General features: G+C 42.7%; 1 protein-coding gene across 1 annotated transcript in view; it reads left to right on the top strand.

The window, feature by feature from the left end:
- Nucleotides 1-12,363: 12,363 nt before the first annotated feature.
- CARHSP1 (calcium regulated heat stable protein 1) overlaps nt 12,364-12,737 on the top strand; it is a 36,968-nt gene continuing 36,594 nt past the window's right edge. The window contains exon 1 of the mRNA XM_040591877.1: nt 12,364-12,408. The gene's annotated coding sequence lies outside the window, so the exon portion shown is untranslated. The remainder of the gene's footprint in view (nt 12,409-12,737) is intronic.

Below are 12,737 nucleotides of genomic sequence, written 5' to 3' on the forward strand. Positions count from 1 at the left end.
CGGAAGCAAGGCTAATACAGAAGGAAAATGACATGATGGGTTTCTACATTGCTGGGAACCCTGTGCCACCATCCTGGCCCTTTTCTGAGCCAGCTTGGTATGCCAGCTAGTAGTAGTACAGCCTTTCCAGCTTAATTTTGCAACAGGATTTTAAATCCTTTGGAGTATTTTTTTACTGACGTCATTTTACTGTGATTTAGAGTCTGCAGCATCTAATCTTGTCTACCACTTGAACTTAAAAAGGGTTTTAAGGTGTAGAGCTGCAGCATTTTAGTCACTGAGGGATGGCTTATGTCTAGAACAGACTACACCCAAAGACTAAGCTAAAAGCAAAAGGCAATTTCTAATGATGATATACAGCAGATAATGTGTTTAGCCTTAATTGTATTTACTGTAAGTGGAGCCCTTGAGGGAAAACCAATATAAGCAGTTTCTCAGTCAAGAATGGAGCCACAAGATAGGTGTGTTTTTTAAATAAAATTCACCATCTGTTAGTGAGCTTTTAAATCTTTCAGAAGGTGGGAACATGGTGTGTGATAGTCGCAGAGTAAATGTTTATCTGTTACGGTGATGCTGACTACAAAAGGCCTGATGATAGTGCACAGCATGGGCAGAAATGGAGATATCCTGGCTGGCAGCTTCCCAGTTCTTGTAGCTGGGAAATCACTGAGCTCTTGGACTTGGGACAGTGAATTTGCACAACCTGACACTATCTTACTTTTCTGTTACCCTATGAAATAGTCCGTGGTATCCCAAATATTCCATATTTCAATATCCCAAACTAAAAAAATAGTCTGCAGTACCTCTGCAGACCACAGACTGAAGAACACCGGTATAGACTGGACTTACACAGCAACATAAGAAGCCAAGGCTGCTCCAGCATAAGAGCATTTTTCATGCTCTGTGGAAAGAGTAGCTATGTAGTGAATTAAAAAGAGAAAAGGAGAGACAGGAAACATCAAAGATGTGAAGCTGCCTTGTCAAAGGGACATTACTCCTGTGTGCTCTCTAGCTTTCCTTTTACTCCACAGAAAATGTACCAATTCTTTTACTCTCTGTGCCAAACAACTGACTGTCACCAGATCTTCTGCCTGAGAGACAGCGTAGTACTTAAAGAGCAGAGAAATGTGTGTAGTTTGAGGAGATGGAAAAACTGCATCAGTCTGTTGCCTGTGACGCGAGGAGAGGGAGTCATCTTGTATGTGCAGCATGGCTGTTCCTCAGTAATGAGCTGTGAGCTGGCCGATTCAAACCCTTCTGCTATTTAAGTTGAAAGAACTTTGTTCTGAGTTCTCCCACATGACAGTCTGAAAAGCTGGGATACAGACTGAATGTCTTTACTGAATTAAGGAAAATAGGAGAGCAAATGCTGCAACCTATAACTGTGCAATGTTTCTATTGACTCCTAGTTTTAAAGAACAGGTGTTGCTGGGGTATCTAAACACTGTCAAGTGTAAATATCTTTATTTGCAAGTCAATTTGCAAGTCAGTAATTTTCCTTTTTTATGAAAGCACCTGAGTAAATCATTGTGAACTTGAAAATGTAATTAATAACTGGTTGGGTTTTTGGTTTTTTTTTTACATTAATAGATTGTGAAAAACTTCAAACAAGAGTGAGGTCTGAGCCTGGCCAATTTCTTTAAAAGAATAACTGAGTCTCTAAGTCATCACTGAACAATTTGGAACCTGGCAACACAGTGGTTGCATGGCCAAAGTGAAAAATTGAAAACAATTTCACTTTGAATCAGCTCAAAATGAAACATGAACTGAATTGAAAAAATAGTTTGCATCAGATGAAATATTGTATTTTGGCATAAAGCATCTTTGCCATGATGCAGAATTTAAGACATTCACAAATTAAAAATAATAATGAAACTAAGCTGTCTAAACCTATTATTGCGGTGATATTTGCCAGAGGCTGTTGAAGGATAGCATTGGTGGAATTGCAGCAGATTTAACGTCAGAGTGGGGAATCACCTCATTGCTCACTGTAATGACTTCAGTGAGCACTTCTTTCTGTGTCAGCCTTAAGATTTTATTTCTCTCTTGCCCACTGAAACATTTATGTGTCTGGGCCAAGTATTGCACCACATACAAAGATTTATATGATTAATAAAAACATCATTCGTACAGCAAATTCTAGTGCATCAGTCTGGAATTTGAGGCTGCAGGTGGAGGATTAATGGAAAAACACAAGGCTACTGTCCTTAACAGGAGAAAATGTTAAAAAGAGTACTGTGCATTTTATGTGTGACATAGATTCTTCTGGTGAGAACACTCCTGTTTACTTCAGCTGAAACTGGAGTTCAGGTCCTGGGATCATCTTAATCCATAATTGAACTGAATACAGCGTCATTCTGAAAAAATCATAGCTGGTAAGTGTTTGTGCTTCATGTGTATTTTCTGTTTTCAAAAGTCTTAAGGATGAAAAACAACTCTCAAGGCTGTCTGTGTCAATACATATAAAACTAACTATGTATGCCTATGGGGTTATTGTTCTGGAATGTTATCGTACAGGAGTGGCTATCTATAGACTTACTATGAAATCTTTTCCAGAGTCAAGAGATATTTAGAGATTAATGGAAAGGAATTAAACACCTTTGGTGAAGACAGCTATGTGGGTGTAAAGTGAGAGAGATGGCTGAAGTGGAAACTGACCTGATAAACTGGTAGGAAGTGTTCAATTTATTTCCTTTTAAAAATATATTTTAATTCAAACAACATATATGAGATTTTCTTATACTTTCCCACTGCTTTGCTCCCCTGCCCCCTTCCCTGAAGGAATAAGACAGGTGGAAGGAGTTCAGTACAGAAAATTTGCTGATCAGAGCATCCTTATCGTGGCCTTTTCCAAGTCAGCTGCCATGATGTTGGCATTAAAATAATTGCAATACTCCCTAAGAAAATAACAAAGATGTGATGTTTCTGCACTACAGTTTCCAGCTCCCTGAAGCTCATCATGAACAGAAGCCACAACCATTTTTAGGCTACCATCTCTGTGCAAATATCTTTTTTATGCTCCCATTCTTTTCTACTCCTGTTTCATACACCAGTGTGATACAAACAGGAAATCCTTCTATCCTTACATTTATCATACAAACAGTAATTAATCTTTTTTTTTTTTTTAATGTTGTGTTAATGCTTCCAAATTTTCTGCAAACAATAGGAAATTATTTGACACATTAAATTCTTTGTTGGGTTTTTGGGGGTTTTTGTTTGTTTGTTTTTGGTTTTGTTTTGTTTGTGTTTGTTTTTTTAAATACAGAGCCATGTGTTAACTCTTGTCAAATAATTAATGAAATCAGACACCTGGAGTTGTCAGTTTAAAGAGTAAAAAAAATAATACTGTGATGCCTGCCCATGCATGCCCAGTTCCCACTGTCAAAGGATCCCAGGCTGTCGCTACAGAGAGAATATTCATGAACTATTTCTTGGTGCCATGAAAAATTGCCCTTAGTTAAAAGAAAGGAAAGGTGATCAGTAAAAGAAGCAGATGTTGTTAACACTCCTGTTTTAATCCTCCTTTTGCTCCTGCCCTTTCCTCCACCATGATGGTAGGAGGAGGGAGAAGTGAGTGAGATACTGAAGGCTCAAGCTGCCTGTGTAAGAGAAACCTGAACTTTTAAAGAAGCCTTTTCCTTACACTGTTCTCTCCCAAAATAGACATAGGCAGGAAGCGGTGAAGTGGATGGTAAAGGACTGGGAGCAAGGTAGCTGAGTATTTCCTGTTTGCTTTTTCTGTTGGAAACAAAAGGGTTGGAAAGTATTTCCTCTTGATATTGAGATCATGGTCATTGTTGGGAAATGCGGTATGTTAAACATCACTGCAAGGGCCTTTCTGGCTAATCAGAGCCGAGAATAACTGTAACCAGCCTGCTCTGCTGCAAAATACTCTAGTAGCTTATTGCTGCTGTAATAGCTTCTGCAGAAACAAGGTCACAATAACACAGTGAAACTTAGCAAGTACTGACTGTAGCAGGCACCAATTCAAGTAACTGATTAGTTTCCTGGATGAGCTATAGCACACTCACAGTTGTTCTAGATCCTTCCCCCACTAATGACCACGGAGCACTCTCGATACACATTCCATCTAATGGAGATTGCACTGCCTGAAAATTTTACATCTTATTTATTTACTTAATGCAACATTTACTCCCTTTCTCCTTCAGATTTGCACAGGAGCTTTTGACTTGTCCTTGATGCACCCCCCACCCTCCCATTTTTGAGCAGTTTTTCCAATATTTGATCTCCTGATGAAGATTCAAAATTAGGTGAGTGCTTTTTATTCCATTTTCTGCTTGGTGAGTTCTTTGTCAGCATTTGGTCTTATCTTGTACACAGACTTGCAGAAAGTACATTGATTCTTTGCATCAAGGATTGTTTACATTTTTTGTACCCTATGTGAATGTTTCTGCTCATATAAAGCACAGAAAATGAGCATATCCCTATCCACCCAGTGCAGTACCTGTGCAGTGTAGTACTCCCATGGATTCAACTAACTTACAAGCTTACACGGTTTGTTGTATTGGGACCCTCTTTATAAATGATTGGAAGGGTTTTCTCCAAGGTGGATACAGCGACAGTTTAAATGGAGAAGTATGCAGTTGTACAAGAACATGACTGCTAATGGCCCCGTGCATTTTCCATCCCAATAAACTAATATCTATTTTCTTATCAGGCACCTGATCTATAAAAGCACTGTCTGAGAACTGTACAATCATATTTAAGCACGTTCACCTTTATTAACTCATCCTATTCATCTCCTTGCAAGAAGATGACATCAGTTGTCATTATCCTGGACTTAACCCAAAGGACTGTACAATAGTCTTTATTGTATAGCACTTTGAAATAAAGCACAGCTATGTTTTTTTTCCTAGTCTTATTCTGTTGTGCAGCAGAGAATTATGAAGTGCCATAAAAAGAACCTGTGAACACTGTGGAAAGCATAAACAATCTTCTTTCATAAGGACAAGCTGAAGTTAAAAAAACAACAGCACCACTGTTTATTGGGTAGGTATAATAAGCCAGATCAATCCTGTTGCTCTGTAAGGAGAGGGTTTTATCCTTGTATATGTCATTCCCCTCTTTCTGCAAACCAGAATTCTTGCTGAATCTCTTTGAAACCAATTTTTTATGTCCTTTGAGTCATCATGGAATGAATCCCTTCTATTGTTTAGGCATGAGTATTTGCATCATGACCTAAGTGTCAAATGCAGAGTATAAAACTCTGGGCCCAAAGGAAAGCTGTGCTAATGAGCTATCACAGTTCAACTTATATCCATGGGGCTCATAAGAGAAATGCAAGGATAGAGAGCACTATTCTGTGTTAACATTGCCATCCTCATGATTTTTTTCTCTAGCTGTTGAATGCATTATGAGCCTTGCTCAGATCTCATTGGAAGACAATGGAAATTTCATTATTGGCTTCAGTGAGAGCAAAATAATTTCCTAGGAACTATTCTCTGCAATAAAAGATGTCATAAAACTCAACACTTCACCGAAAGATATGGCAGAGATGGAATTTAGTCCATTCTTCTGTCTGAATGGATTTGAGTCTACATCTCACATGTGTATCTCTTACGGATCTATGTGGTCTTCAGTCTTGCAGCTCTTCGTTCATGCAGTTCCTTTTGGAGAAAGGTAAGAAATTTTTTCTTTGGTAAGAAAAATCCAATTTTTATTAATCCAGTTGTGAAGGAATTATAGTATCACCTACTGATGAGGGGAATCTTCTGGATGAGAAGAGTCCAGTACTCAAGACCCCCTCTAGATGCCTTGTACAGTCTATTCGGGCCAACAGAAACCAGTTGAGAGACACTGAAGAACAGTCTTCTCTCCCCTGGGACTCACCTTAGTCAGAGGTTCCCAAGTTTGGCTCGAGTGTCCTGTCCCTTCAGCTACTATATAAGGGGAAAAGCACCAACCCTCCAGTGGCTATTGTTTTGCAGAAAGGAATCAGATAAATGTTTGGCTCCTGAAGGGAGGGAGGATTAGGAACCCCAGTCAGAGAAGGAGGTGCATTTGGCTGAAAGTACTTAAGTTCTTTTCAAAAAGTGACTTCAGACATACTTTTCTGACTTTCTGTCCCTTTATGTGACACACTTTATGCCCACGCATACTCCATGTGGTTCTAAAACAAATGGTGTAACCTACTGTCTGGCCAAACCCAGCCCCCTTGCCTACTGTTACATGCACCCAGTGCATGGTTTGTACACGCCAGGTCCGTAAGCAGACATCTATTAGATGTTCTTCTGCACGTGTAGAACTTATACCTGTCTACTGCATTCCAAGAAAGGATTTTGCCTATTTCGACTTTGTAAAAGTTTCAATTTCATTTAATTCTAAGTGAAAAAAATGCCACCAACATGAAATATATAAAGAAAATGCTTTATAAAAGCCAATTTATTTCAAGGTAGTCTACCCCTTTTATGGCTTGAATGTCCCTCTAATGGAACAGGGCAGAGAATTCTGCCTCCCCTATTCATTTCCCAGCAAGTGTAGCTATTGACTTTTTGGTGTGAGAAGCCTCTGCAGGTCTCAGTACTGCCTGATAGCACTTTCTGAGACTCTTCAGGCTTCTATCTAAAAAAAAGAATTGATTAGGAAGATGAATGCCATGTCTGATCATTAAATATTTAAACCTGGCAGGCTTTCAAGAGTGGCAGGCTTGCTAACCTCTGAAAACAACCTTGTTTTGCCAGATCTAACTTGCCACTGTTAGTTTTCGGAAGACTTAAGGTAATGTGTACGTGAGATTTTGTATCCAATGTTTTTAAGAAAAAATGAGGACAGAGATGCAGACAAGGACTGTGCCTTTAATTGTGTCTTGTAGATTGGAAGATGTTAAGATACATTAAGAAATGTATCTGGGAGAATGCTTTTTTCTCTTCCTGGCGTGGGAGTGAAAATGCTGATGGGATCAATGCCCAAAATGAAACAAACACAAATATTCTAACCCATATATCACCTTGACTGCAAACACAGGAAATAACAGTCTCATTACATGGACTGTGAATGCAGTTTCTGCCACAACTTCTCGATGCAGTACAGAGAATCCTCTAGATGCTAGGACATTCGAGTCTTGTACTGATATCTCTCCATCGTATTCTTTACCATCTCTATTTTCTTTCAGTTAACAGTTCTAGCACTATGGGAAGTTTTATCTAATCCTTTTTTCAAGAAAAAAATGCCACTTGATGACAGTTTTTCCTTGTTGCGCAGGATGTTGCATTTACAGGTGTTTTGGAAGAATTTGGCTGTCCAGTCAATTCATACTGCTAGTAAGAGCCAGTCTTTTTCCAAAAGAGAGATTAGTCTTGGCCCTACGGATGTAAAGATATTTACACCAGTTTAATCACAACTGTCGCACTGCTGTAAAGATATTTATACCAGTTTAATCACTGCTGTCACAAAGAATCAACTGATAATGAACAGAGCTCTTTGCAGGCTGTAAAGTTTAAGGACAGACATGACCGCTGTGTGCAATTTGGGATCTAAACAGAACAGGTGAACTGGGGAAAGAGAATCATGCATATTCTGAACATGGCCAGATATTGAGGGAATGAGAAACATCTTGCCATAAGCTGTCCGTGAAAATTGCCAGCCTTTGTGTTTCAGCCCTAACAGCTGCAGGTATCCTACGTTCAAGTGATGCTGCTATCTACACACTTTGTGTTTGTGGTTTTCCTCCAGGCAGTTACCATCTATCAATGCGGGTCATAAAAACAACCCAGCTGACCTGTGTCATAGGACTGTTCTGAGACTCTTTTTCACGATGAAGATTTTGCTATGTGTTCATTTGGACAGAGCATAGCTTCCATTTTGGGTTGTTTTGGGTTTTTTTGCTATAATTATCAGCATGTCATCATTAAGAATTATGTGATCATTATAATCATTATTCATCGTTCCGAATTACAAATATTATCATTCAGTGTGTGGTAAAACAAATGTATTTAAATGACTGCAGATAACATGATATATATGCTACATTTTTCAAAGACTGGCTTAATAGTGTGACTGGTTAACTAGCAGCCATCTTTTGATTGTGACATCTGTCAGAACTAGTAAAATATGAGTCAGTTTGATCTCTGTTCCAGTTTAAAATTGGAAATCTGTATAAAAACAATAGTAATGTGTTTGTTGAGCAGCTGCTTTTATATTTTGTGTTCCAAAAAGTAGTTTCCTAATTCAATGCTATATACTATTGAGGCATAAATGTTAGTGTCCCTAGTGACATACTGTATACTCAGAAGGATCACCACTATTTAGTGCTTAATGATTGCTTTGTGCCCTTCATCACTCTTGTGGATTAACTGCTTAATACACTGTACCTTAGAAAGGAAACTTCAGCTGGGATGCTGCATCTTGTCTTCAAATGTTAATGCCCTTTGCTTATCAGTTCCTGACCTGACCCTCCAGCATGCATAATGCAAAACCTGGCAGAAGCTCACATTTGGATCCCTGTAAAGAACAGAAATCAAGCTGGCTTCTTGACTTCTTGTGGCAAGTTCATAGCAAAGAGGCCTGATGATGAATGCAATGCTGAGTCTGCTACGGCATCAGCTGGAGGTATAGGTGAAGCTTTCAGGGAGGGCAGAGCCTGAGGCGGCTTGAGGATGTGAGTCTCCATGGAGCAGCATGGCAGGCAGAGTGGCCAGCTAGGCAACTTATGATAATGATTGAGAGTAAATATAAACAACAGGAGTAAGGGATAGAAGATACTAACTGAAGAGGAAGCAGGGCAGAATATTTTATTTCTGACAGGTAGTCAGTATGTATAAAACAAAAAGCAAATGGCAGAGTCAACAGTTCCTTAAGGCCTTGTTTTCCTGCTAGAATGAGGTTTGGGTTATTTTAAGGACACCTATTGCTTGTAAAATACACAGGGAAGACAAGACATACTGGTCTTAAAACACCACAATTTCCCTAGAGATTACCTTGCTGAAAAGCTCAGCTTTTCTGTGTTTCTACTTTAGCACAATTCATATATATTATTTTTCCTGAAGTAAAAAACTGTATCCTTTTGAGTGTGAAGACAAGTGATCTGAAAGAACAGGTTTGAGAGCTGCATTATTAGGTGACTGCCTCAGGACCAATGGGCAGACAACCCTTCTGACCCTAAAATATTTGGTAGCTGTGCAGCTTCCGTTTGATTTCACGTATGAAAAGATTCCTCTGCTCATGATAAACATAATCTTTCCTTAGAAGGAATGGAACCTGAAGACTTGATAGCTATGAGAAAAAATGATCTGCAGCAAATAGATGGATTATGCCTCCTGCCAAACTGTTTGTTCACTGATGGCTCCTGCACTGGTATGAAGTCCCTTGCTTCCTAATAAAGCCAACTAAATTTCACCTACATGCAAATCATGGGAGGAAGAACCTGGAACTGTTTCAGTATAAGAAAAGAAAGAATGAGCATAAGTAGGTAAGTCTGCTAAAGGCCAGCTCATGCCGGCTCTCCCTATTTCACTAGCCAACTGGCCAAGTTAAGCAACACTTGTGCAGTACAGTTTCGGTACACCTTCCAGGAGTACAAAATGGGAGGTGATTACAACCTGAATTCTAAAGCCTAACCACAGAGGGAGATTTACTACATGACCATTTTTTTTTTGCCTGGTCTTGCTACTATGATTTATCTGAGAACAGCAAAGATGTTCTCAATTCCTACGCTTTGCAAACTGAACAGAACTCATCTGAAGCATGATTCAGAATTACAGATGATTAAGATAGTGAGAGCACACAATAACTTGTCAGATACCCGGTATGAAAAAATTGATCTTGTAAAATGGAATTACTTTATCCTGTTGTATAGTAACAGCTTTAAGTGAAAGATGGATCTCATGCTTTGAGTTTGGCACATTGGTGTGGCATTGCTCTATTTCCAGCCAGCATTGCGACTGGACATGAGAACATACAGTGCAATGGAGTACTCTGGACTGAAGTATACTTAATGTGGCACACATTCAAGGAGTTAAGGGTATTTTTCCTCCTATTATTCTCTGCTACAATCTGTTTGCTCCAATCATTAAGAGCCTGCTTCTAATTTCCAGGCACAGTTCATTCATGTCCAGCCTACACTCTTTGTGCTTGTGCCAACCACATCTTTTAGACAGTTCCAAAAACTAGTCCAGAAGTTGGAACTGGAAATCAGGATTGTCTTTGCAATGTGTAAGGCTATTCTAGACTAATTCATACCTTTCTAATAGACATGGACAGTATTCACCCTATGTTGAGTACCAGCACCCATATAATCATTTAAGAGCTGCTCAAGCCACCTCATGCTTGCTGCTGTGCAGGGATGTGTATCACCCACCGTTAGTAATGAATCACATTAGCTGATACATTTCCCCCCTACACACTCATATCTTTGACTCAAATTGTGGAGTAATTGCACTTTGAATACTTTAAATGAATGAAAAGCGGTACAATGATGCTATGCTATCAAGAAATCCTTCTGGTTTTTCCCTGTCAGGACTGCTGAGGGAAGTGCTTAGTCCCTGCAACAGCCCAGAGCTGTGTCTGAGCAAGCAACAGACCAGCCAACAGGGAAGGAGAGAGGCAGGAAGCCCCACAGCTCTGGACCTCCTCCTGTCCTGCTCCTAACCGTGAGGTGCCCCTTGCTGGCCTGGCCCAACAGCGGTGGCCTTGGGGAGGATTCCCAGCCCTGCCTGTGTCCTGGGAAGGAGCTGACGCCGCCCTGCTGCCAGTCACCCCACACCAGGAACAGGAAGAGCAAGGTAGGCACGTGTGCTGAAGATGATTAACTGGTAGTAATTGTACCGAGGGAAAGGAGAAGGGGAGGGAGACAACTTGGAGTTTGGGGGAAGCAGGAACATCTCTTGTCTCCAGCAGCTGATGAAAAAAGCACCAGGCTAAATCACATTTCCTAACTGATAGCTGGGCATACACACACACACACTCACGTGGAGCATCCTCCAAGCCCACAATCCAGTGCTGAAAACCAGCCTCATGACTGTGGACATGTGTATCTCCCACAGGCTGTGCATGTCTGTCTGTAAAGAGGAGGGGAGGGAGAGGGGAAAGCAAGAGGGATGACTCACGACTGCTGAGCTTTTGAGGAAAGCACAGCTGTAATCCCAGACCATATGACTGGGGAGATAGCTCTGAACAGTGCTTACTTATGTAGTGATTTCCCTTTATCCTCCTCCACCTCAAAAAAATCAGTCAGTTTTGCCACACAAAGCAAAACAGAAAAGATATCCAGGAATAAACCTCATGTTTTAAGCAAGAGAAGTCATCAGTCCTATTACTAGGTATCTTACAAAGGGGTAAGATCTTGTGCAGAACAGAACTGGGCAGAGGTAAGATATTTGGGAAGATGACCATATGGTGGACACAGGAAGCTGGTTACTTCATATTGTGCGACCTCTTGCAGATCCCCTGTCTCAGATCAAACACTGCATGTTACAGGACTTCTGTTTATTTTTCCTCTTGAAAAAGAGCCCTGCTAAAACCTGTTTGTGGCAGTTTTACCAGAAGTTGCATGCTGCTGTTTCTTACGTGATTATGGTTGGCTGAAAGAGTGTGTACTTTTATCAGCTATAAATCTTACCTTTGTAATGAGACGAGGAAGTGCTTTGTCTCTTACCTGTAAGTGAAAAAGAACCAGAAAGAATTCAGTGCCTAAGCTATCTTTTTAAAACCACGTTCTAAAATGCTGTGTTTTATTATCAGCTAGGCCAGTTGCACACAAATGAAAACATCACTAGAACTCTGGTGACTGGATGCTGGGTGAGGACAACTCTCTCTGCCGGAAAGTCCTTCAGTGATTCTTGTGTTGCTGGTAAGTCTGTGACAATGAACTGTTTGTCCTCATCTCTGTCCTGTACCGTCTCATCAGTTGTCCTGCTGCAGCTTTCCCTCCAGGCCCGGCTGTGGCAGCTCTGGCTGTGCAGGAGGTGCTGCACACATGCAGCTGACGGACCATGGAGCACACACGTGGGCTTCCTCATCACCTCACCCTTCCTCTTTGCAAAGTCACGAAAATTTACCGGGATTCTTCTTCTGTAACTTCTGTAACTGAAAGAGCCGGTTTCACTGAGCTCTCCGGCCATGGCATCCCTTCTGTAACAGCACTTCCACTTGGCTGTTGTAACGCGGTTCCCTGGCGAACTGGCCGGGGGCCGGGTGCGGGGACCTGGGAGGCCGGCACCGGGCGGGGAGCCCTGGGCCCGGCCCGCGGCGGGGCGGCGAGGCTGGCGGCGAAAGGGAACCTCTGCGGGGCCCGTGCCCGAGGCAGGGGGCCGGGGCGGCGGGGCCGAGGGCGGTGCGGGGCGGAGCGGGGCGGGGGCCCGGCCCACCCGCCTTATAGCGCGGGGCGCGCCGCAGCCCCGCCAGCGCCGCCCGCCACCCGGCCCGCCGCGGCCCTGCGCCCCTGCGCCCGAGGTGAGCGGGGCCGGCCGCGCTCCCTGCGCGCCGCGCTCCCTGCGCGCCGCGCTCCCTGCGCGCCGCGCTCCCTGCGCGCCGCGCTCCCTGCGCGCCGCGCTCCCTGCGCGCCGCGCTCCCTGCGCGCCGCGCTCCCTGCGCGCCGCGCTCCCTGCGCGCCGCGCTCCCTGCGCGCCGCGCTCCCTGCGCGCCGCGCTCCCTGCGCGCCGCGCTCCCTGCGCGCCGCGCTCCCTGCGCGCCGCGCTCCCTAGCCGGGGCGAGGGCGGAGGGGCCTGTCGCGCAGCGCCGGGAGTGCGGCGGGGCCGGCCCGGGCTGCCCTTCCCGGGGCT

The sequence above is a fragment of the Falco naumanni genome, chromosome 4, assembly GCF_017639655.2.
Source record: "Falco naumanni isolate bFalNau1 chromosome 4, bFalNau1.pat, whole genome shotgun sequence".
Taxonomy (NCBI): Eukaryota; Metazoa; Chordata; class Aves; order Falconiformes; family Falconidae; genus Falco; species Falco naumanni.